Source organism: Halichoerus grypus, chromosome 2 (genome assembly GCF_964656455.1).
Source record: "Halichoerus grypus chromosome 2, mHalGry1.hap1.1, whole genome shotgun sequence".
NCBI lineage: Eukaryota > Metazoa > Chordata > Mammalia > Carnivora > Phocidae > Halichoerus > Halichoerus grypus.
The window spans coordinates 160,393,064-160,417,520 of NC_135713.1; the positions used below are offsets into that span (position 1 = coordinate 160,393,064).

Genomic DNA, 24,457 nt, shown 5'->3' on the forward strand with positions numbered 1-24,457 from the left:
AGGGGACAGAGGGGAACACAGGGGATCTGAGGACGCAAAGCCCGAACAACCAACTGCGCTGGCTGTTGGCGGCTGCAAAGGCAGGCACGGGAAGGAGTTTCTGCCAGAAATCACTCCCAGTATGTCTTCCAAGCTGAGAAGACCTGAGGGGTGGGAGGAAATGCTAATGTAGATTATTCCTCATCTATGAAATGAGGAAACGGAGGTCCAGAAGACTCAGGGATCGCCCAGGACAGAGTATGGACACAAAGCAGGCGTCCTCCCCTTGCCCATCCCCCACTCCCACCTGCTGGGCTCATTCTGGGCTATTCTGGCTGCGGCTGTGCGGAAGCCAAGGCAGCCTTGGGGCCAGGCTCTACCTCATTTAATGCTCATGAAAACCCTCCAGGGAAGGTAGAGATGAGGAGCCCGAGGACCTCAAGTCACGAGGTCAAGCTGACTGAGGTCACCTCCTCCAAAGCAGCCCTGTGGAGGGTGTGGGCGGGGGGCGCCTCCTCCCTCCTCCTGCACTGGCCCTCACGCTCCACCAAGCTGCTGTGCTGCTTCTGCCTCAGAAACAATGGATGGCACCCTCCTTCCTCATCTGAAGCCTCGGACAGGCAACGGGAACATCAAAAAATAAGTAAACCTAAGTGGTTGGGGCTGGGGGGGGGGGAAGAGCCACAGGAAACGCAATGATCACTTATCACATACGACCATACAAATAAGAGCCCATAAAATTTCGTCCTGGTGACAATCCATATATCCGCTATGGCCAACAAGGCCTTCACTCCAGCCCCAAATATGCCAAGAATTCTGTCTCCATCTGAAGCCACAGAACGGGGCTTCGGCAGAAGGCAGGCATATTCTGCCTCTCCACGGATCTGGCCAGCTCTCATAAATCCTCTAAAGCCTGTCAAAGGACCAGGGATAAAAATTTTCACGGTGACCTGCACATTTGATTTAGTTCGGTTTTTCATTCACAGCAACATTCACTGCTGGCAGAGATGGGGTGGGCCTCGAAAAGCAAAAAAGAACACTTTGATTTTTAATGAGCATCGCCCAGCTTAAAGTGCAAATGCTCATCAAATTCAGGTGTACTTATTGCGCAGGGGCCCTCCGATGTGCCAGAGACCACCAGGCACTTCCATTTGTCACTCCATCTGGTGCACGGCAGATACGACCGTCCCACCCTCTGAGAAGCAGGAGGAGCTGGGGTCCACCGCTGAAGAGATCCTCGGCCACCCCCCTCCAGGTCAGGAAGCAGCTCTGACTAAGCATGACAGCAAATGGTCCTCAAGGTAAAAAGGCCTCAAAGCGTGAGAAATATCATGAAAAAAACAAAAACAAAAACAAAAAACCAGAACAATTTCCTGAGGGAGAAACGATGCTCCAGGCTCTGCTTGTCCAGCCACCTTGGAACCCAGTGTCCTCCTCGGGAGAGGTCAGGGAGAGGCCGTGAGGCCCAGCCGGGGCATCCACCAAGCCTCCTAGGCCTTTGGTGGCAAAGAAAAGGCACCAATTCGTCTGATCAAGCGCCGGAGTGCCCTCTGCCCTGCCAGACAGAGGCTGGGAAAACTCCAAACAACTGAGAAACCGGGGCTGGGGACCTAGGCAGGGGTTTTCTCTAACAGGCTCAATTTGCAAAGACATCTGTCAGCAGTCTCTTTGAAATATTTAGGCCTTAAGAAGAAGGAAAAAGGTAACCAAACGTTCCTTACAGTCAGAAAAATATATAAAGCCTGTATAATTTGAATGGCTACCGGTCATTTTCTTAAAGCTATAGACGAGAGCAGCTTTCAGAATGGGCCCACGGGGAGAATGGGGAGATCTCGGGAGAAGAAATTCCCGACAGGAGAAGGGACACCAAAGGCACCCCCCACGAAAACCATTTGCAAGGCCAACCGGGTGATGCACCTCACTGGAAACTGTGGAGACGGACACCTCCAATTCCGGCCGTGAGAGAAGCTGGTGACACGTGACTGGGCGGGAGACCACAGGACCACAGCCCCGGCTGCATGCACAAGAGGCTCCCCCAGGCGGCTCCAACTGAAGACAGGGACGTGGGCGGCTCCGTCGTACTTGTCCCTGTGGACCTCAGACCTCGCCCTTCCCATTTTAAAACTTCTCCCCCTCAACCTCAGGATTGGGCTGTCAACACCTAAACATCTCCTCCCCCAGCAAACATCTGTCAGGCACTCCCTCCCAAAAGCCAGGCCTGAACACACTCCATCCTCAAGTATCCACCCTGTGCTATTTCCAGAACCTAAGTTTTGTTTTGGTCTTGCTTTTCTGAATGGTGTGCATACTCTGCCTTCCGGACTTTCCCTCTCAATCTGCCAGTTTTCTTCCCTTTCCAGCTTGGGGAGCCTGAACTAACCAGCACAGGATCCTGTGTTACCTTCTGCACTCTTCACTCAAGCCGGGGAAGTTGTGGTCAGCTCCCAAACACCCAGTCTTTTATTAAGGAGTTTCCACTCAGATATGGGGACGGTGGGAGGAAAGGGGGTAGTGGGGGATGCCAAAACAAGAGGGAAAAATAAACTTTGTTTAATGTTTAAGACCAAGATAGCAAAAAAGAAAGGGTGGGGCTCATTTTCATAAACTACATACCAACAACTTCGGACAAATGCCATCAGAACATTAGTAACTAGAAATGCCTTCAGAAATGGGAGTTCTAGGGACACCTGTGGTTCAGTCGGTTAAGCGTCCAACTCTGGATTTTAGCTCAGGTCATGATTTCAGGGTCGTGGGATCAAGCCCCACACCAGGCTCTGCACTGGGCGTGGAGTCTGCTTAAAATTCTCTCTCTCCACCACCCCCACCCCGACCTGTGCTTGCTCTAATAAGAAATTTAAAAAATTAAAAAACTAAAAATTGCATTCTATCATCAGGAATTACTTAGAACCATTTCATTATAAGCGATTAAGTCTGTTACAACTTTAAATATTTTCTGAATGGAGACAAGTTGGGATTCTATTCAAAGCAAACACATTCTTCTGCACAGAAGCCACAGGACATCCATGATTCCCCTGGAATGGGATGCCCAGGGGCCCCCACCTCACCTTCCCACTCCAGCCCCAGCCCTGAAGAGCGTGTTCTGAAACTGTATTAATCATTCATTTTATTAAGAATCAAAGCTTCTGATGCACGTGATAACCACCAGTAACCTCACTGAGTTGATAAAAGCCAAGAAACGGCAAAGAAACTGAACATTTTGGCTGGGCTGGGGAAGTCTCACCATGGGTAATGCACATTTCCGTCAGGCCTTCCTAAAGGCCCTTGGGAGCTCTGGAGACTCCACATCAAAAGCCACAGTCTCTTCAGTATAGAAGGAAACACTCATTTTTCTACACTCAGGCCCCAGTACTAGAAAAGGTTCTTTAAGCCAAAGAAATTTCATTTCTGTCCTGGAAACGGAATCTGCTGTCTCTGTCTTTGCAACACCCATATCCCCTTGTCTCAGAAAGATCCTTGGTCTTCCATGGGGGAGGTGGCCAGGTGCAGGCCCAGCCCAGGCTCCGCCAATCAGAGTACCGCAGGCCCCCAGCTACGGTGGCTAGATCAGGGGCGAGTGGACAGTCCAGCCTGGGCTGCCAAAAGCCACCAGATGGGCCAGGGTTTCCCTAAGTCTAAAGGTGACGCCAAAGAAAGCAAAGAGCAAAGGGAAGGAGAAGGAGCAAGACAACATGGCTGGAGCCTCTGGGTCCGCTTGTGCCGGAAGCCGTTTCTGCACATCTCAGCAGCAGGTGCCAACGTGGTCATCTGTAACCTACAGCACCGAGGGCTGTGCAAGGAGCCTGAGAGCAGCCAGACACCAGATGTACTGCAAGGGTGCATCCCCTGAGCCTCCAAGCAGGCCTCAGGTAGTAGCGCAAGGATACCAACCAGACTCTCCTGGGTCACACCTGGCCTGTCACCTCAGGCTGACCGAGGAGCTGCGTCCTTCCCAGGGAGGCTCGTCACTCCCCAAAATGCAGACGGCATTGGCAACGCATCACCCTTTTTCAGAGCGGCTTATGACGGTGACCACAGAGAGAGAGCTGGATCATCATATTTGCAAGGGGCAAGCCAGGGAAGAAAATTTCTGGCAAGTCTGAAAACCCAAGCAGAATTCAAAAGACACTGGAGACTGGAAATAGGCTGAATGAAACAGCCAACAGAACAAAACTAAACAAACAAACTTCCAAGGCCAGAGTGGAGCCCCTGGAGGCAAGAAGAATTCCATCAAAATGTGCTCCAGGGGTTTGTGGAACTGGGTGGGGAAATTCCTTCCGAATCTTAAGAGTTCCCAATCCTGACAGGAGGAGGAGGCTCTCTCCGGCTTCAGGGCAGTCCAGGTGGGTCCCTGCTCAAAGCCCAGCAGGTCCCTCGGCCGCTGCACTTCGGGAACACGGAGGCGGGATACTCACCCTGTCCGTTGCGGTCTCTACCACATCCCTAAGGAGGTTTTGGCAGTGGCTTTTCAGGGATTGGGGACCCTCATCAGGCTTAAAGACCAGCTATGAGGCCAGAGCAACAATCGTCTCTCCCTACTCCCCAAAACCAGGCACAGGTCAACCAATACTGCCTGGGACAATCCAGTCAAGATCAGGAAGTATCACTGAGCGCACTGATGAGAAAATCATCCCCCCAGATGACAGCTCACACCATCTGTGCCTGGAGGCCTCCCATGACTTCATATGCACTTCATTTTTCTCTGGGTGACAGGGAGAGCCACGCGAACGGGTAGGTACTGCCGCCCCTCCTGCCGTGTTGCGCCAGGGTGGCCCACTGTTGGCCACCTTCCAGAAGCTCCTGGGGAGACTGCCCAGAACGCCCGACACACGGCACCTGGGGGGCAGCACTGAGGGCATGTGACTGACACTCCAAGCTCCCGTAGTGACATCCGAGGATCCTGAAGCGAGTGCCCGGGTGTCACCGTATGACACACATAAACAGCAGTAAGTTTGTGAAACACTTTGCAAGCCTTGATTAGTTGGCTTTCATCCTCCTCTGCGTGCAATCCATGAGTGAGGAAACATCTCCACCTTCCTACTGGGGAAAAGGGTACCACGACCATTACAAGGAGGCTCAGTCGGGGTGGATGAGACCACAGCTCACATGACCAAACTGAGCCGGCTTCCCAGAAGACAACGGTCCAGTTAGGACAATATGGACAGTGCCACATTCTTCTCCACAGTAATCATTTCAGACTAAAGAGAAAGGACTATTATGAGTCTGCATCAGCCAAGCTAGCAGTAACCCAGAGCCTAATAACCACCACTCATGCAGAGGGGAGAAGTGAAAAGGAAAAAACAAAACAAAAAAAACACCCTTTACCTTCACCAGAAAAATGGTGAGATTCAGCCAAAAAAAAAAAAAGGAATGTTCTCTTCACTAACTGAACGGAGAAATCAAATTTTACATCACCATCCAAAAAGTGGGACTTAAGAAAAACAAAGCCTGTTGCATTCAAAGGATTTGGAGGGGAAACATTTTAGACTTGACTTCCAGATGATAAAGCAGGTCAAATAAAACTGCCCCTTGCACTTTTCCTCGCTCCCTTCTAGGGGAGGAAGAGCCCCAAGGGGGGGGATCAGTTAACCTACCACCAGGAGGAGGTGAAGGACTCCCGCCCCCACACTGGGCAGTGCCAGGCCGCCCACGAGGCAGGAGGGTGTGCCGCAAAGAGCGTCCTGGGCAGCCTCTGCCAGGATCCGACAGTCCCTGGAACAAGTCAGCCTCCTGTGACTTTACCTGTTCGTGTGTTAATTTTTCCAAAAGCAGAAGTACTGAAAACACACACGAGGAATTTCATCTTTCTTTACCAACGTGCCCCGAGCATGGACTCTCGGAGAAGAGCAGCCTGTGGGTGCAGATTACACAGGTATTGAAATGCGGTCATTTTTAAAGGTCATGTGAACCGGGGGGGGGGGGGGGGGGCGCCTGGGTGGCTCAGTTGGTTGAGCATCTGACTCTTGGTTTTCGCTCAGGTCATGATCTCGGGGTCGTGGGACTGAGCCCCACATGGGGTTCCACATTCAGTGAAGAGTCTGCTTGTCCCTCTCCCTCCCCTTGCTTGCACACTCATGCGCGCTACTCTCAAGTAAATAAAATCTTTTAATAAATATAAATATATATGTATATATACACATACACACATATACATCACGTGAACCAGGGTCAGGAGACCTGTCCTGGTCATTCCGGCTGCACTCTCCATCTGACACAGCCACTTAGTTTCACTCTCTGATTTAGGGACAGGGTGTGTCGGGCTGTGCCTCTCTTGCAGGGTCAAGGATCGAACACCTTGACAGGTGGACCATGGTGATGCATACACATGCCATAAAGGAAAAAAGAATTCTTTATTGCTCCCCACCTCTCTTCTAGTCTTCAAAGTAGTTTCGCAAATGACCAGTCATGGACAGCATTCTTAAAAAATCATGCCAAAAAGCAAACAATGTGGTGTTGTAGATGCACAGAATCAGGAGACAGGAAACCAGGGACCTAAGTCCAGAGCTGTGACCACTCTGAGGCACCAAGCAAGCCAGTGACCAGGTTCCTTGCTTCTAAAATGATGGGGTAGACCAGTTGCTCTCCCTAAACCCTTCAATTCCCAAGACCCTCTTTGTGACCAATGGCTCAATCCCCTGCCAACTCCATGGTGTCACGGGGAGCCCAAGCTTCTGGCCAGCCCCAGCCAAAGGTCACTGACTGCAGGGCTAGAATTCTGGCCACAAGCCTAGTGGCAGATGTTTCTCTTGGTCTATGGAGGGCTCAATGGTGGGCAAAACAGTAGGGCTTCCCTTGGGCCTTTGGAAGTGTGAAACGCCACCCTCAGAACCCCTCCCTCCTCCCAGGAAGGCAGCTTGTATGTGACCCCTGGGCTAGAGAGTCCCTATTTCTAACACGCTGTGACTCGGCTACCAGAAATACCCACTAATAACAGACAGCGATGCCACCCAGGGACTGGGAACCGCAGAAAGGGGGCTTCTGACGGCTATCCACACCCAACCCACACCATAGGGCAGGCCCAGCTATGGATCACACACTTTGATCAGTACAATTTTCCAGCTTGAGACGTTTGAAAAAAATGCAGAGCTGCATGGGAAAATTTAGAATTCCCATGATTTGGGGCTTAATTTAGCCCTGGCCGGTCACTGTGATGGCAGTAAGTCCTGGGCTGTCGCCATCTCCTCAGGAGCCAGCGAGAGAGCGGAAGCAAAGCGAGGGTGAGCTAGGAGTCCCCTCGGCCAAGACCCCACAGACTTGGTTTCAGGCACAGCGGTGACCTAACACTTCTCTCAAGAGGAGCTCAAGACGCTTGCAAAGAGGAGCCGTGCGGGACGGAACGGGTATTTCCACCCTTTTAAGTACAAAAGCAAAGCCAGGAGGAAAACGACTGGTTTGCTCACCTCTGCCCTTCCACGGACAGCTGTCGGGCTGTCGGGAGGTCGTATGGGACTCTCCTGGCCACGGCTGTGAAGGAACGCGGCAGATTTCTGTGGACAGCTGGGGACTTACTTCTGCAGACGTCGGAAGTGCGCGGACCCTGAAGCTGGGCCTGGGGCCCCATCCCCACCCCAAGCAGCCAGGGGGTCAGGCCAGAGTCTCCGAGACCAGAGGACAGCCTCACCTCAGCAAAAGGAGAAAAAGGAGAGGCCAAATTATCCTAAATTTGGGCCCGGGCTACTCTGGGGGAAGGACGAGACGTTAACTCCTTCCTGCCACCGTGTGCTGGACCCTCTTCTTCAATCACTTTCCTTCTTACTGGGACAATCTGCTCCCTGTCACTTCAGAGAACCCTGTACCACAAACCGGCCCCTGCCGCACACTCTACCCGCCTGCTGCCTCTTCTGTCTGTGTTCTTCCCATGATCGTCCCTGGACGGGCTTTCTCACTTAGAGCCCACTTTCCACATCGCCTGCCCGGAACCACCAGCCTCCCTGTCTCGTCACCAGCTTCAATTCTCAGCAGAGCCCCGCTCTCTACTGGGCATTTTCTTGCTTGTGCCCCGCTTATCCCCTGTGCCCCCCTGACCCTTGTTGAGAGCAGGGTCCTGCCTATCTTCACCTCGCTCTTCTCTGTGCCTGGGACAGAGCCTGGCACAGTGAGCGCTGGCTCAACCCAGGGGCAACTAATAAGAACATTTTAAAAATTATCCCTGATCCTGTCTACTATTCAGAGACCACTGGAGTTAACACCCCAGGGGCCATTCTCCCAGTTCCCATTTCCCTTTTTGCTCACTATCACGGGCGTTCAAAACAGCTGCTCTCCCCCACTTACTCAGTGCCCACCGATAAGCTGCCTGAGGACAGGGACTTGCTGTGCCTGGAGCTTCGTGGGTGCTCACCTCACGAGAGCGGAGAGTCGCCTGAGCCCGGACCCCCACAGGGCAGCATGGGAGCTGCAGAGCAGAGACCACTCGATGCCCCCCGACAGCCTGGGCTCAGGAGCCAAGCCGGCCAGCCCCGGACAGCATGCGAGGGCTAAAACAGGGATTTCTTATTCCGACCATATGGATCTGCATCCTTCCTTTTCCGGCTGCAAGGCCTGAGGCAGACTGATGAGCTCTCCTTAGCCTCTACGTCCACACCCGGCGGCTGCAGCGAGCAGCTGCCTAGGGAGACACTGGCAAATCATCGGCGTCCAAAATATCTGCTTCCTCTCCCCGGTACCACCAAGGGGAGGACGTTAACCTGGCATGTCCCTGAGGCCAACTCAAAGAGAACTTCCAAAGCAGGAGAGGAAAGCCCGCAGAAGCCTCCAGGGGGAAAACGGGCTGGCTGGCTCTGGTCTGCCAGGGTGGCAGGTCCAGGCACCTCTTTCCTGACCACACAGACACCCCGTTAAACACGGTCACCATTCCAGCTGTTTCCCTCTGCGGCTGGCATTTCCAAGAAAGGTCTCAGATGGGCTCATTCTTTGATACCAGTAATTGCCCTAGGATAGCCTTACAATAGCAACAGAAGGGGCGCCTGGGTGGCTCAGTCGTTGGGCGTCTGCCTTCGGCTCAGGTCATGATCCCAGGATCCTGGGATCGAGCCCCACATCGGGCTCCCTGCTCAGCGGGAAGCCTGCTTCTCCCTCTCCCTCTCCCCCTGCTTGTGTTCCCTCTCTCGCTGTGTCTCTGTCAAATAAATAAATAAAATCTTTAAAAAAAAAAAAAAAAAAAGAATAGCAACAGAAAAGAGAAGAGGCCCCAGCAAATACTGAGGCCTGACCATACGCACGCACGTTCTAAGACCAGACATGTGTCCTCATGAAATCTTCCTAACGGTCCTAAAGGGAGCAATTATCATCACCCTCATTCTACAGAGGGGTAAGCTGAGGCACAGAGAGGCTCGGGAACTGGCCCAAGCTACACTGCTGGCAGGGGTTAGGACCAGGATTTGATCCCAGACCTCTGGCATCTGGTCCCATTCTGGGATTCCTTCTGGCTTCACACCCATCCAGCGCCGAGTCATGACAGCGATGAATTTGTCCCTGCTGAAGCTGCAAGTCTAGCAAGGCACCCCTTGCCTACATGTGGAAGAAGCCAGAAGATGGTGGAGAAGCAATTCTTTTCCTATCTCCCCCCAACCATGTTCAGCTGGAGGTCCTCTCCCTAGCCGGCTCACCGGGCCAAGCAAGCAGAGGCAAAGATGCCGGCGCTGGAAGGGCCTCGGGACTCACCGAGGCCCAGAGCAGTTCATCGCTATACCAGGATCAGACCCTGGCCTTCCCAGCTCCTACCAGCACGGCCAGCCCAGGATAGGGATTTTAATGCTCTTCAAAGAAAGCTTCCCCTGGAAATGTGTTACGGTTCTACAGTCTGGTGATACAATGAAATCAGCCAGGAAATACCACAGAAACTCCAAAACTATTTTTTTTTTTAAATGTGCTTTAGGGGCGGGCACCTGGGTGGCTCAATCAGTTGAGCTTGACTCTTGGTCTCAGCTCTGGTCTTGATCTCGGGGTTGTGAGTTCAAGCCCCGAGTTGGGCTCCACGCTGGGCATGGAGCCTACTTAAAAGATAATAAAAAATAAATAAAATAAAATTCAAATTTAAAAATGTATTCTTTAGAACTCACATCCTTAAGAGATGATATCTCTTTGGCTATAATCATGTCTCCTACTAAATGAGTCACATCAACTTGAACAACCTAAGAAGTCTGCATTATTCCTTTGAAATTGCCGTCGCTATCTGAAATACCACTCAGAAAAGACAGGGTCACAATGCTGAAAGGTAAACTTCCTTTTTTGGTACAGAATAAAAATATTATTTCCCTCCTCCCTCCTCTGCTGGAGACATTCCCAGCGTTTTATTTACTCTGCAATACTGACTGGATATATTAGGAGGAAATGTTCCTTCTAACTCTTAAATGTCAGAGTCTGCCCCAGAAAAGGCATGAGCCAGCCCTAATGTCTTCTTGCTGTTCCTTTTGTTTGCTTCAATTTTTATTATGTACTATTGGATGCACATAAAAGAATTAAGTGCAAACCACATGTGAGGCACAAGCCAAGGAGCCCCTGTGACCCCCGCATTCTCCTCAAGGCCTAGAACATGACCGCAATGCCCACCCAGAGGGGTCCTTCCCCTCCCTACTTCCTCTGCCCCAGGCACACAGCTCGGGTTCTGGGTTCCTCCTTGCTTTTTACAAAAGAAGATCATTTTACCACAAGTGCTATAAAACCAAATAACATACAGTCTTCCATAACTTGCTTCTGTCGTTCAATACTGCGTTTCTAAGACTCATCCACATCGCTCCGCATGGTGAGCTGCGGTCTACCCACCTCATGTTTGTATTTAACAATGCACCCACTCACTTTCCCGTCAATGGACATCCAAACTACTTCCAAATTTTCGCCATCATGAATACGTCTGGAGTCTGGCCTGTGCCTGTGTCTCCTGGGACACATGTGCAGAGCTGTTCCAGAGTATGTTCCTGAGGGTAGAACAGCTCAGTTCATTTACAGGGTGTGCAAAAGTTCTCTGCATTTTTTTTTTTTAATATTTTATTTATTTGACAGAGAGAGACACAGCGAGAGAGGGAACACAAGCAGGGGGAGCGGGAGAGGGAGAAGCAGGCTTCCCACCGAGCAGGGAGCCCGATGTGCGGCTCGATCCCAGGACCCCGAGATCATGACCTGAGCCAAAGGCAGACGCTTAACGACTGAGCCACCCAGGCGCCCCATGTTCTCTGCATATCTTAAAAATATTTGTGCTGCCCTAACTCGTAACATCATTTTATCGTCACAGAGCAGACATATTAATGGTTGAGTTGATACCAGGTTCAACAAGTACTCTTCACACACTCAGTGTGTAAAGAACAACACCCACAGGCCCGGGGGTGGGGGGCGGGGTGTTGTTAGAGAAGCACAAGACATGCCTTCTGGTCTGAGCTGGGGGTAGAGCAAAGGCAGATTACAAACTGGGCGCTCCAACAAGAAGATCAGGGCCAGCTGCAGGATACGTCAGGTGCATCTGAGGCAATGCTGCTGAAGAATGAGAGGCACGAGCAAGTGCATGGGGGGAGAAGGCCATTTAGGCAGCGCACTGAGACAGCGGGCTGTGTGGGATGCAGAATTGGCTGGCGGGGGGATCTGGACTTGCCAACTATGGTTATTCATTTTCAAGATTTTGCCATATCCCCCCAATAATAATAATAGTAATAATAATAGTAATAATAATAGTGGCTAACACAGAGCACTTACTGCATGGCAGGCACGTCTTAGGAACTGTCTCATTGAATTACCCTTATACGTTTACTATTTTTCTTTAAATCCATTTACTTTTAAACTCAAATACCCACTGTAATATAATGAAATCAGGGATCACGGCTATGGCATTTTGGAAGGGGGGGGGCCTTTTTGTTTCGTTTTTGAGAGAGAACTCAGAGCCTAAGAGTCACCATCTTCAAGTATACAGTTCACACTTACAATTGGGTATATTCACAGTGCTGAACTACCATGACCGCTGATTCCAGAACATGGTCATCGCCCCCGGAAGGAACCCTGTACCTGTCAGCAGTCACTACCCATGCCCCCTTCCCCTGGCCTCTGTCTAAGACGTTCTGTCTCTAGGAATTTGCCCATTCCAGATGTTCCGTATGAATGGAAATCATCCAACCTCTGGCCTTTTGTGTCTTGTTCTTTCAGCTAACATATTTTAAAGGTTCACCTGTGTTGCATTACATTATCAGTACTTCATTCCTTTTTATGGCTGAATAATTTTCCACCATATGGATATATGTTTTATTTATCTACTTCACTGGAGGACATCTGGGTTGTTTTCCCCCTTTTTTGGCTATTATGAATAGTGTTGCTGTGAACATCTGTGTCCAAGTGTTTGCACGGACGTACGTGCTCAGCTCTCCTGGGCAGGCACTGAGGAGTACACTTGCTGGTTCGCATGGTAACTCCATGTTGAACTTTCTCAACTGCCATAGTACTACGGCATTTCTAAGATAACTATTAAAATGAGTAACTTCAACTGCGTACCACTTACAATTATTTTAGGAACTACTGCTGGAGCGAAGCTAAGGAAGCTGGCTTTTGTTCTGTCTGGGAGCAGAGGAATGACGCCGTCAGAAGAGTATTTCTGGAACCCTGACCAGGCAGCGCAGGGTGAGAGGGCCAGGGTGGGGACAAGGGAGGGTGAGACAGATGGAAGACCACTTAGAGCCCCCAAGGGAGGCGATGAGGGGAACTGGGGCCTGAATGTGAGTGCAGCAGGGGAACTAAAGGGCAGGAGACCTCGGACATAAACGCAGAGCAGGAGAATCAACCCGATGGCCACATGTCTGTGCGGGGTGCGACAGGTGGGGGTGGGAGTAGCCAGGAGGACAGAGGCACCCTTAAGAGAATATAAAGGTGGGAACGGTTTACAGGTTTCAGGAGAAGGAAAGAGGCAGAACCGGCAGTTTTATTTCAAACAACCAAATGTAGCTGGAGGTGCCGGTAAACAGGCATGGGGGGGGGGGGGAGGCTGTTCTGTTTTTGAGAGAGAATTCGTAGACCGTAAGATTCACCATCTTCACATGTACAATTCACACTTACAATTGGGTATATTCACAGTGGCAAGTGACAGCCAGCACCTAGGGCTGGGGAGGGGGTACTGGGGTCCGCATGTTCCTCTGGGAGGGGCACCTGAGAGGACCTGGGGAGAATAGGGTAGATCAGGGGCTGGGATGTAACTCAGAAAGAGGCTAGCAGTCAATGGGCGAAGTCCAGTAAGTGCGGGGGGGGGGGGGGGGGGGCGGGAGGCGGTGAGTGCAGGAGAGGGGAGAGCTTCGGGAAGTGACGCTAATCAACAGGGACAGAGAAGCATCCAGAGGATGTGGCAAGAAGCATGCTTTTGGGTGCCATGAGCAGCAGCGGGTGACTGGGAGAGCCAGGCCATCTCCTAATGACACCAAGGAGTGGCTCAGACACCCTCGCGAGGGAGGCCACATGGAACTTCCCAGACCTGCTGCGTCACGGCCCATACCTCTGGGCATATGCTACTTCCTCCCCAGTCTCAGGACAAAACTGAACCCATCACCCCCGACCCCCCTTCTCCCTGGGGATCCTCTGCTGGACGATCTGCCACCTGCTGCCCGCCTGGGCTTCCGGCTTTCCCTGCACTTCTCCCTCCTTCCTCCCACGGCCTCTGGACTGCAGCTCTGGGGGCACAGAGGCCCCGACTGTCTCCACACTGCTGCCCGCCTCACAGGGCCTGGCACGGCGCCTGGCATACATCTGCCACAGGAATGAATGACTCCACAGGGCACCTGCTCATACGCTTCCCCCCCAGTCTCTGTGCTCCTCTCCATACCCCCCTCCCCACCCGCCAAGATGCTCTGACAGAATATAAAACACGACACGGCTCAGCCGAGTGGAAAGATCTCCCCGCCACTGCTCAGTCCCCTCACTGAATCTCAGTTTTCTCTGGAAAATGGAATGGCAGCCCGCGAGACACCACAAGACAGTGGGCAGGAACAGGCTGTAAGAACTGAGGCGAAAGCTTTTGCTTCCACCGGTGTCCATGCTTGTCCACATGCTTGGCAAGCCCGGGGCCCCTCGCCACCCGCCCCCAACTCAGAAGAAGAGTAAAATAGGACCAAGCGGACGGGGGGGGGGGGGGGGGGGGCGGGGGGGGATTTCTGAGTCAATTTCACACTAAATTGAACAAGCAAAAACAAACAGCAGTCTGCAAACCATGTCATTTTTTTAATTCTTAAAAGATTAAAGTAGGCTGCCAAATGTCAAAACACAAAAGCCAAAAAGAAATTAAAGCTGTTATTTTCCTTTTGGTTTTATCTCCATTAGCCAAACGCTTTTGTTCAAACAATGTTTACATTGCCATTGTCCTGATTTGTTTAGAAAAATAATAAAAGGGGGCGCTTCGAGCACGGAGGGCTGGCTGGGTGCGTACACAAATCTGCCCAGTTTCTCCTGGGCCCAGAAAACACTCCAGTTGAGAAATGTGTTGCGCCAGAGGCTGAGGAAGAACTGTTTACTTGCCTCGGAATATTCCTCGGCCACGTCAATACCACCAACCTCCTCCTCCCTTCGGCCACCCTGGGGATAACCAGGCCGTGAGAACAGGGCAGTCCTTCAGCACATTTATGCCTCGCAAGGAAAACATGAACCAGAGGCCTGGGGATGGCTTGGGGACGGCCAGGGGACAGGCACTTGGCCACCGCAGCTCTAACTGTGCCTACTATGTGCTAGAATTCTGCAGGGGAGGCATTTTATAGGTGAGAAGCAAGGGGGTGAGCAACACAGAGCACGAGTTGGGGTGGGGTCTGTGCCCCTACCGCTGAGCCACAACACCCCCTGTGAAAACTCGGGGCGAGCCCAGTCCTTCCCCCGGGCCGATTTCAGGTTAGTCCCGTGAGGCTGCCCTTCTCCTCTCCCAGAGCATCATCACACGCTCACTCCCAAGCCGCTCCTTGGAGGATCTGAGGTCTTCTCACTGACCAGCTTTCAAGGCCGACACATTTTGTTCCAGGTAGTTTCTACCCTGGAGCTCCCGCCTTACTGATGAACCCTTCCCGGCCTCACCTGTCCACACGGACTCGCTCCCCTGGGTCCCACGAATGCCCACTGCTCTTCTCTGTATTAATGAGTCTACTCGCCAAGTATTTCCAGGTCAGGTCCTTCTGCGTTTCCCCACCCCCTCTAAGGTCAGTCATGGCACCGGCCAATAAAATGTGCTAGAAGTGACATGTGGTGTTTTTCTGTCAAACACTTTAAATTTAAGCCAGTGTGTGATTCCCCAAACTCCCTTCCCAGATGGTGGTGATGGTGGAGACCTTCAAGATGGCGCCTCCTCATCTCCCCGAGGGAGACGAAAACGTGTCCACACACAGACCTGTGTGCCAATGTTCACAGCAGCATTGCTTATGATGGCCGAAAAGTGGAAACAGCTTTGTCCGTCGACAGACGAATGGGTAAATAAAATGTGGTGTAGCCATAAAATGGAATATTATTCAGCCTTAAAAAGGAATGAAGTACAGATACATGCTACAATGTGACGAACTTTGAAAATACGCTGAATGAAAGGAGCCAGCCACAAAAGGTCACATACTGCATAATTCCATTGATACGAAATGTCCAGAACAGGCAAATCCACAGACAGAAAGGAGGCTGACAGTTGCCAGAGGCTGACGGAAGGGGGGGAGGGGATGCCTGCTTAATGGGTATGAGATGTTTTGAGGAGTGATGAAATGTTATAAAATACGACTGTGCTGATGGTTGCACAACTCTGAATATACGCAAAACTACTGAACTGTATATTTCAAACAAGTGAACTTTACTGCATGGTATATATTAATAAAGTCGTTAGCAACAACAACAACAACAGCAAAACAAACAAACCGCGTGCTTCCATCAGCCTGGGCCCGTGAATGACTACAATAACCACACACACTGGACACACAGCATGAGGAGAAATAAGCCTTTGCTGTGTCAGGCCACAGACACGTGAGGGGCTGGTTCACAGCATCGAGTGGCCCATCCCCATACAGACTCAAAATGCTTCCACACTATTGTATGTTCATGTTGAAAACATGTCTGTGGTCAATTAACAAAATCCTGGAAGGAAGCCAGGGTTGTGGTTCTGACCCAATAGAGACCAGACTCTGTCCCAAGGCCACAGTCTGAACCTTTAAACACAGGAGATGGGGTTGGGAGGGAAGTACTTGAAGAATCTGGCGAGATCGAAATAATTCCTAGCCTGAGAAATTTTTACAACTCACAACACAACGAACTATCTTCCAAAAACACACAGAGCTCACAGAAATTGAGAAATAAACAATCAATAACCCCCCCCAAAAACGGGAAAAGAACTGTCCACATGAAACTATAAATGGTCCTTAAACACATGACATAATCGGCTCACACTTCAGAAAAAAGCAAATCAAAACTACATTGAGCAGAAGCAGTTGGGCTCTTTTATATCAAAATAGCAAAACACCAAAAAGGAAGTTGAGAGAACCCCACTCTTTACTATCCAAGCCACACACAAGCCTTCCTGACACCCTATAACCATGTGCCTTGCACCAAGTGGAAAATAAACTCCAAGCAGCCAGTAAAAAACAAAAACAAAAACAAAAAACAAAAACAAAAACAAAACTACATGGAGATACTTTTGACACCTGCCAGATTGGCAAAAATCCAAACATCTGACTCTACCTCCTCTTGGCGAGGCTGTGGGGAAATGGGCACTCACACTTGCTGATCGAAGTACAAAATGGAACCTGCAGAGGGCAAGTTGGCAAAATCAATCAAAACCACAAACGTGTTTACCCTCTGCCTCAGCAATGTCCCCAGGGGACATGACCCTCGGGTCCACCTGCACGTGCCGGAAAGGATACACAGGTAAGGTTACTGGATGCAGGTGCATGATGCCAGAAACAACCTGAATGCCTTTACCTAGGGGATGGGACTGAAAACAAAATAAAACAAGAAAAACAGCTTTTGTTCCTCAAAAAAAAAGGAATCCTACCTAGCTGAAAGATAATGACGACTCTCTCCAAGTACTGACATAGAAAAGTCTCTAAGCTACAGTGGTGGGTCAAAGAGCAAGGTGCAGAAGGGTATGTGTAGTGTGCCCTTTTCTCGAACAGAAAGGGAGAAATAAGGATATAAGTTTGTAAGTTTGTGTTTGTTTTATTTGCATTAAAAAACACTAAAAGGATATCCAAACTACTAAAAGGGGTTATCTATTAAGGAGAAGGGAGGTGGGGAACAAGGCAGATGAGATCAGAGGTGAAGGGCAAGATCTCTCAAAGGATACTTTAATATCTTTTTATTTTAGACCTATGTCAATGTGTTGCCTATTCCAAAGAACATTAAAAAAAAAAAAAATGTAAGCCCTATCCTCATTAAAAAAAAAAAATCAAAGCCGTTGGTCGACAGGTCCCAGATGCCGGTGGCCTGAGCAGCACAGGAGTGAGCGTGAGCCAGGCCCTCTGTCCTTCCGCCTGTCCATCTGTTAGAGCCCCCACCACAGTCGGAAAGCTGAAGGGCAGGCTCCAGCAGCTAGCCCTGCAGCAGTCTCTGCCAGGCTCCGCAGGTTTCACACCTGGAAGGCTGCAAATGGCCCGTGGTGGCCTTTCCCAACTGTCCATAACTCTCCCCTGCACTGCCCAGAGATCCGTGCACCCCCATCCCCACCTTCCCATCCCTACTCCGCCCTCCCCCCCCAGCTCCACGCCACCCCATGCAGAGCCCTGAGAAGGTCTCTCCGATCACCAGGGGCGAAGGGAAGGAAGAACAAGAAGCTAGGAGCCCCCCCAAACTGTGCAGCAAGTGAGTCCTCAGCACGGGCTACCAGCCAGGCAGCAGCAACAGTGCTGGGGGATGCGGATCGATCCGATACAACCCGTCTGCCAAGAGCTCACGACACCACCCATGGGGAGCAGGGAAACAGCTGATACGCTACCATGGAAGCCCAAAGGGTACAGACCAGGTGTGGACCAGGCAAGGGGGTGGTCAAGGTGGGCGAGCGGCAGGCAGAGTGCACTCCAAGCCAAACGAATGGCTCGGTCCCCAGCGTGGCAAGTGAAGAGAGGAGAGCAGTGAGAGGTGAGGCCAGAAGAGAGCACGCAGGCCGCACAGGGACGGGCCCCAGGTGCCCGTGGCAGAGACCAGGGACTCTTCCTCCAGGCACTCCGGGGCGAGGGGAGGCCCGACCTCAGGCCCCAGCAGAGAGCAAGCTCACCCACAGGCAGCCCACCTCCCCACCTGCAGCCCAGCCAGGGAAAGCGGAGAACAAAAGCTGCAGGTGAGGACAGGCTTTGGCCCCCAAAGGGGTGATACTCATTTGTCTGGAAATTTCCCTGTGAAGTGACTCAGTGCTCAAAAGATGCCAAATCAACGAGGTAGTGCACTCTCTCATCTTCAACAAAAACAGAGGCAAAACCGTATTTCCATATGACCTCCCGGAAGGAGAGCAACCTGGGGCGGACCGATTTAAATGATATTTCCATGAGCCTCACAGGGCAGTTTTTTTAGAAATCTGAGAGCTCGACTCAGAAGCCAGTGGGTTACAGAATGAGGTTTTTCTTTTGAAGAGGAACATTTCCCCTTTCCAAATTTTAAATGGATTTCCTTCTTCCAATTTGAAAAAACACCACCAAAACCCTTCAGAATAGCTTTTAAATTTCTATCAAAAAGATTCCTTAAATATCCACCGGCTGGTAGTGTAATGCAGCACACAAATGCAAACCTCAGAGTGACAAGTGTGTCTGAAGCCACCCGCCACCACCAGGCCCCGGGGGGGGGGGGGGCAGCACAGAGCAGGGCCTGCCCTCCTCCCGGGAGAGGCGGTCTTGTGGGAAAGTGACCTCTCTTCACGGGGGGCTGGCTCACTAACTGGCCAGGCGAGCGTAACACCAGTGGGCAGAGAATCAGGGACCCTCCCCCGGCGTGGGAGACCCGCTCACCTAACCCCTTTGCCTGTCCCCATGCGGCGCCAGTGCCGAGGGCCCCAGAAGGAAATGACCAGCCGCTGACAGGTCACAGGTCTCCCTGAAGTGAGCCAGCTGACCCACGACCCAGACCCATTCTCTGGGTTGGATCAGAGTGAGCTGGGGAACCTCAGGCAAACAGGTTTCCTAAGGGAATTGGCCTGTGCCTTCTTCTGGGGACTTCTGGAGAGAGAGGCAATCAAGTGTGTGGTAAGAACGGGCTGCCACCCACCTCACCAACATCTCATCATGGGCTCAGCGTCACCAAAGGGAAAAGACACATTCAGCAACCAGAACAGCCGCCGGCTCGACCGCTGCTCCTACCTCAGAATGGAAGACAGCACTGGGGCGGCGGATCAGGTATCGCGTAGTCCTACTCTCTCATGTACATCACAGATGGGGAAACTGAGGCCCAGAGAGGCCGGTGTGGCCCTCTCTGGAAGCCTCCGAAGTGCACGCAGTGCTACTGGTCCTCGGTTCCCCTGTCCAGCTCTGAAGTCATCCTCCCCACTGACCACTTCCCCATCTCAGCACCAGCACCAACAGCCTCCCCCGCCCTCACCCACAGCCAACTGGTTAATCAGCCCTCTCCATCCGGCAAAGCAGAGAGTTCCCTCGTGGCCTCCCGGCGCCTCTGGGGGCTGCAGACCCCGCCACCCCCAGCAAGGGAGGAAGGGACAAATCACAGGAAGTGCTGACCTCTTCCCGCCATGGCCATGGCCGTGGCCATTCAAGGGAAAGCTCTGCACCACCCCAGTGATGGTCACACACACCATCAAGACCCCTGGGTACTAAACAAACTGACAACTTAGAGAAAACAAACCAAACTACTAACAGCGACTACAGTGAGAAGGCCATACATAGGTCAAGTTTGAGTTTGGTTCTTCCTACTTCCAAATTTTCCTTGATGACCATTAAAAAACGCACCCTAAACATTCTCCGAGACTTAGGATAAAAAAGAAAATCAGCCTGGAAATACTATATTACAGATAGTCTATTTTGGTAGAGCAGACAGAAACACAATCAGAATTAAGCACAAACTGGGCCCCAAGCATGGGACGCGGGTCCTGAATGGCCCAAAAGACCTGGTTACAAAGCTGTACTCCTCCTAGGCAGGCCTGAGATCTTCAGAGTAAAATCCCAGTGGCTCCTCCCCAACCCTGGTCCAGGAGTGAAGGTTTCTGCGGTTCTGGCCACAGGGAGAAGTCCCTTGGAGCTTTCCCACTGGTTCCACTGGCAGGAAAACCACTGGAAGCCACATAATCCTTTTTACTCAGCTTCTCTGAGCTGAAACCACCCTACTTTGGGGTAGGCTGTCCTCCCAGACTCCATCCTTTTCGTCTATTTATCCCTGCCTTGCTTGCTAAACAAATGTGAAATGGCCTAAAGCAGCGGGTTCCCAACCCACACATGTGAATCTTTGGGGAGCTTTGGAAACATACTTAGGCTCAGGCCCCCTCCCAGAACAATTAAAACAGAAGGTGGTGGGGCATGAGCATGGGCATTTTAAAAAAAAGAAGCTCCCCAAGTGATCCTGACAAAGTATAGGAGCCAAGCAGAGACACCCAGAGCACGATGAAAAGCAAGTAAACAAAGAAATCCCGGCAATAAGGAAAGAAAAGGGCGGGGGGGGGGGCTGGGTTAGAACCCAAAGCACAGGCCACACTAGAGCTAGCACGAACGACTGACTTTGAGCTGAGCTTCCTGACGGCCAAAGCAAAGAGGATTCACGCTGTCCACCAGAGAGAAATAAAGTAGATTCACAGAAGTTCCTCCTTGTCCTGGGACCTGAGATGAATATCTCCCTGACACCCTCCAAAGGAGGACACACAGCATGATGCAACGAGAGCATGTGCCACTTCTCACCCCACGGGGCAGCCCTTGCGAAGGGTACCCACCAGTCAGCAACGGACTTATCCAGGGCTGTCCTCTAACTCCGTGCTAGAAATAAGAGCCTAACCGAAATCAACGTCTATATATACCATATGCTGCCAAATCCACTTCGTCTTCCTGATCACGACGTACCTAACCTGCCACCCTGAACTCCAGCACCTTGTCATGACAACACAAGGACACAGACTCTGTTTACTGAGGTACAGAAATAAAGGAAGTGACTCATGAAAACACCAAGAACACTGAGTCTGTCCCCATAACACAAGAGGGGGCAAAGCCAAGCATTTCCCTCAATGCTGCTGCAGAGAAAGGCCACTGCCCACCCTCAGACCCATAGCTGTGGTCTCTCAGGTCTAAGAGCAGGGTCCCCCCCCACAAGACTGGCAGCCCGGGAAGCAGGCCTCACAGCCACCAAAACCAAAAAATAGCAGAAGAGGCCTCTGAGTCCCTTACGCATAGTATACTTTTCTGTTATGTATGATGTACTTCGGGAAGAAGTTCTTTGTAAATGTGTTAAAATCAATGGAATCAAGAAGTAACCACCCTCGTACCCCCTTATTCGTGACATTTTCTTTTTGATCCACGCATCGCATCACATTTCAAAGTAAGCACTGACAAGTTAAAAGTGGTAACTACTCCCAATCGCCAAAGGTGGAAACAACCCAAATGTCCATCAACAGATGAACAGATCTACAAATTGTGGTCTAGCTACACAATGGAATACTATTCAGCCATAAAAAGGAATGACACACGTGACCCCCTGGCTGAACCTGGAAAACACTATGCTAAGTGAAAGAAGCCAGACACAGAGGGTCACGTACGTATGATACCACGCACATGAAATGCCCAGCACAGGCAAATCCTAGGGACAGAAAGCAGATTAATCCTTTTCAGGGGCCAGGGGATGGGAAGAATAGGAGCAACTGCTTAATGGGTATAGGTTTCCTTCTGGGGTGATGAAAAAAGTCTGTTAACTATGCTGTGGCGATGATTGCCCAACAGTGTAAATATACTTAATGCCACTGAATTCTTAAGGCTTTGAAATGGTTACCATGGTAAATTTTGTGTCACATGTATTTTACAATACAAAAATTAAAATAGCAAAATTGTCATTGTTTGGGGGTGCCTGGGTGGCTCAGTCGGTGATTTTGGCTCAGGTCATGTTTTCAGGGTCATGGGATCAAGCCCCACGTTGGGCTCCATGCTCAGCACCGAGTCCACTTGGGATTCTGTCTCTCCCTCTCCCTCTGCCCCGTCCCTGTGCTGAGCGTGCCCATTCACTTGCTTTCTCAAATAAATAATTAGTTAATAAAATCTTAAAAAAATAAATCTCACTGTTTTGCCCTAATAGAAGTGCTAACAAAATTCAACCCACATTAAGATTTTATATAAAGATGGATCATTATTCCACACGTGCAGAAAGTCAGCTTCAACCCCAGAGCATTCAAAAATCAAAATTAGGGGGCGCCTGGGTGGCTCAGTCGTTAAGCGTCTGCCTTCGGCTCAGGTCATGATCCCAGGGTCCTGGGATCGAGCCCCGCGTCGGGCTCCCTGCTGCATGGGGAGTCTGCTTCTCCCTCTGCCACTCCCCCTGCTTGTGTTCCCTCTCTCGCTGTGTCTCTCTCTGTCAAATAAATAAAATCTTAAAAAAAAAAAAATCAAAATTAGGATGGCTGGTGGCCAGTCTTCTCTTAAAAACAAGTTTCCGAAGAGTCCATATCTGCCTCTGCCAGTGATGCGTACCGAGGGCACTTACCCACAAAGTCTGGGATTTGCTTTGAAAGTAATCGAAGAGCAGGGAGGGGGAAGGATCCTAGATGGGAGCTCGCTGAACTGTATTTATATAATTGAAATTCTCCATAATGAAAAGTCTTGCTTTGTTTTCAAGCAATTCCCGAATCTTTAATGTACTGGATAATGCTCTGCAGAGGTAAAGACTAGATGCCCTTAGGCTGTCAAATTCTGGTGGTTCCACCTGGTCCTCTCCACCTGCGCCCCACAGTTTAGGGTCACGGGGGCAGGCCTGTCCACAAGAGGCCACACAAAGGGCTCAGAAAAGAACCAGAGCCCCAGGTCACACTGCCAGGCAGCAACACATGGAGTCATCTGACCTAGTCCTTCACACTGCAAACCAATACATTATCTAGGCCTCCAACGTGCCAGCCCAGAATTCAGCTATCAGCTAGGGGCAGGAAACCAGGAAATTGTTCCCTGACATGCCTTTAACAGAGCTATGGGACCCCCACCACTGCAGACAGAGCCTGCCTCCCAGATCCAAGGAAGGGAGGATGCTGCCAGGCTCTCGCTAGATGCAATAGGTTAAAATTGCAATTGCCTATCCACGTGTTTCTCCTCCTCCTCCTTCCTCTTCGAGAACTAGATGAGGGGTGGGAGGTAAGGCAGGTATCCCTCCCTGTTGTATTCCCAGTAGCTAGGAAAGTGCATGGCCTGTAGGTGTTCGACTGAATGTCTGTTGTGTGATCCCGACTTTTGATGGATACCGCTCTAAAGGTGCATCATAAAGACCTGCTTCTCGCAAATGCCAATGTAAGACATCAAATGGAAGGCACCAGAACGTACTAGGAGAAGACGAGAGACAAGGAGTAATGGTACAAATACTACCACCTAAAATAGCATCAGAGATGCTCTGGAATGTGAAGCCCGGGGTCAGAGAGAAGGGGGCATGGAGAGGAGGTGTGGGTATGTGCCAGGCACAGGAGGGCGTGAGACAAGCATCTAAAGCTCGGGCAAGGGAGGGCAAAGAGGAGGCTGGCAAGCTCCGAGACCCTGCACCCGAGGCGCTGCCGTGACTAACGCTATGTGAGGCCCTGGGCTCCAGAGCAGGGCCCAGGCAACGAAGGGAAATGAGGAGGCATCATGGGAGGGGTGGGGGCTGCGGAGAACTGGCGCCCGAAACCCCTTCCAGAGACGGCGCCGACATTGGCGCTGACCCACTGTTGCCAGGCAACAGTGCAGGCCCCCAGCTGCCAAGCGTTCCGATTTGTCAATGAAGCTCCAAGTCCGCATTGCTCTGTAAGATCTCCTGATTTTCAGGTTGGCGACTCTGGTAGACAGAATTATGGCCTCCCAAAGATGTCCACATCCTAATCCCAGTTACAAGGCAAAGGGGAATGAAGGTAGCAGATGGGATTAAGGATTCTAATCAGCTGACCTCAAAACAGGGACAGGAGCCTGGATTATCCAGTGGGCCCAATGTACCAGCAAGGATCCTTAAAAGTGGCAGTGGGAGGCCAAGGAATCAGTGTCAGAGCGATGCGGCCTGAGGACAGGACTAGCTACTGCTGGCTTTGAAGACAAAAGGGGCCACGGATCAAGGAACGTGGACAGCCTCTACGAGCTGGAAAAGCCAAGGAAACAGATCTTCTCCTGTGGCCTCCGAGAAGGAACACAGTCCTGGCTACACCATGAATGTAGCCCCCTGAGACCGGTGTTGGAAGTCTAACCTGGACGACTGTTTGAGGCCCCTGCATTTGTGATCATTTCTTACAGCAGCCATAGGAAACTAATACAGCAACCAACTTTAATTTTTAAGAAAAAAGGAGGGGCGCCTGTGTGGCTCGGTCGTTAAGTGTCCGCCTTCGACTTAGGTCATGATCCCAGGGTCCTGGGATCGAGCCCCGCATCGGGCTCCCTGCTCAGCC

General features: G+C 51.1%; 1 protein-coding gene and 1 long non-coding RNA gene across 11 annotated transcripts in view; one reads left to right on the plus strand and one right to left on the minus strand.

Annotated features, from left to right (window-relative positions):
• Window positions 1-24,457, minus strand: part of EPN2 (epsin 2) — an 81,600-nt gene that overhangs the window by 46,936 nt on the left and 10,207 nt on the right. Inside the window, exon 1 of one of the 10 annotated variants that reach the window (XM_036073483.2) lies at window positions 7,377-7,921. The exons of the other annotated variants lie outside the window; for them this stretch is intronic. The gene's annotated coding sequence lies outside the window, so the exon portion shown is untranslated. Of the gene's footprint in view, window positions 1-7,376; window positions 7,922-24,457 lie in introns of those variants that run through there. 10 annotated transcript variants of the gene reach the window in all.
• LOC144381184 (uncharacterized) lies at window positions 4,323-15,847 on the plus strand. Its single transcript, XR_013446041.1, has 3 exons — window positions 4,323-5,848; window positions 12,463-12,570; window positions 15,223-15,847. It is a non-coding gene; the product is annotated as an uncharacterized LOC144381184 (long non-coding RNA).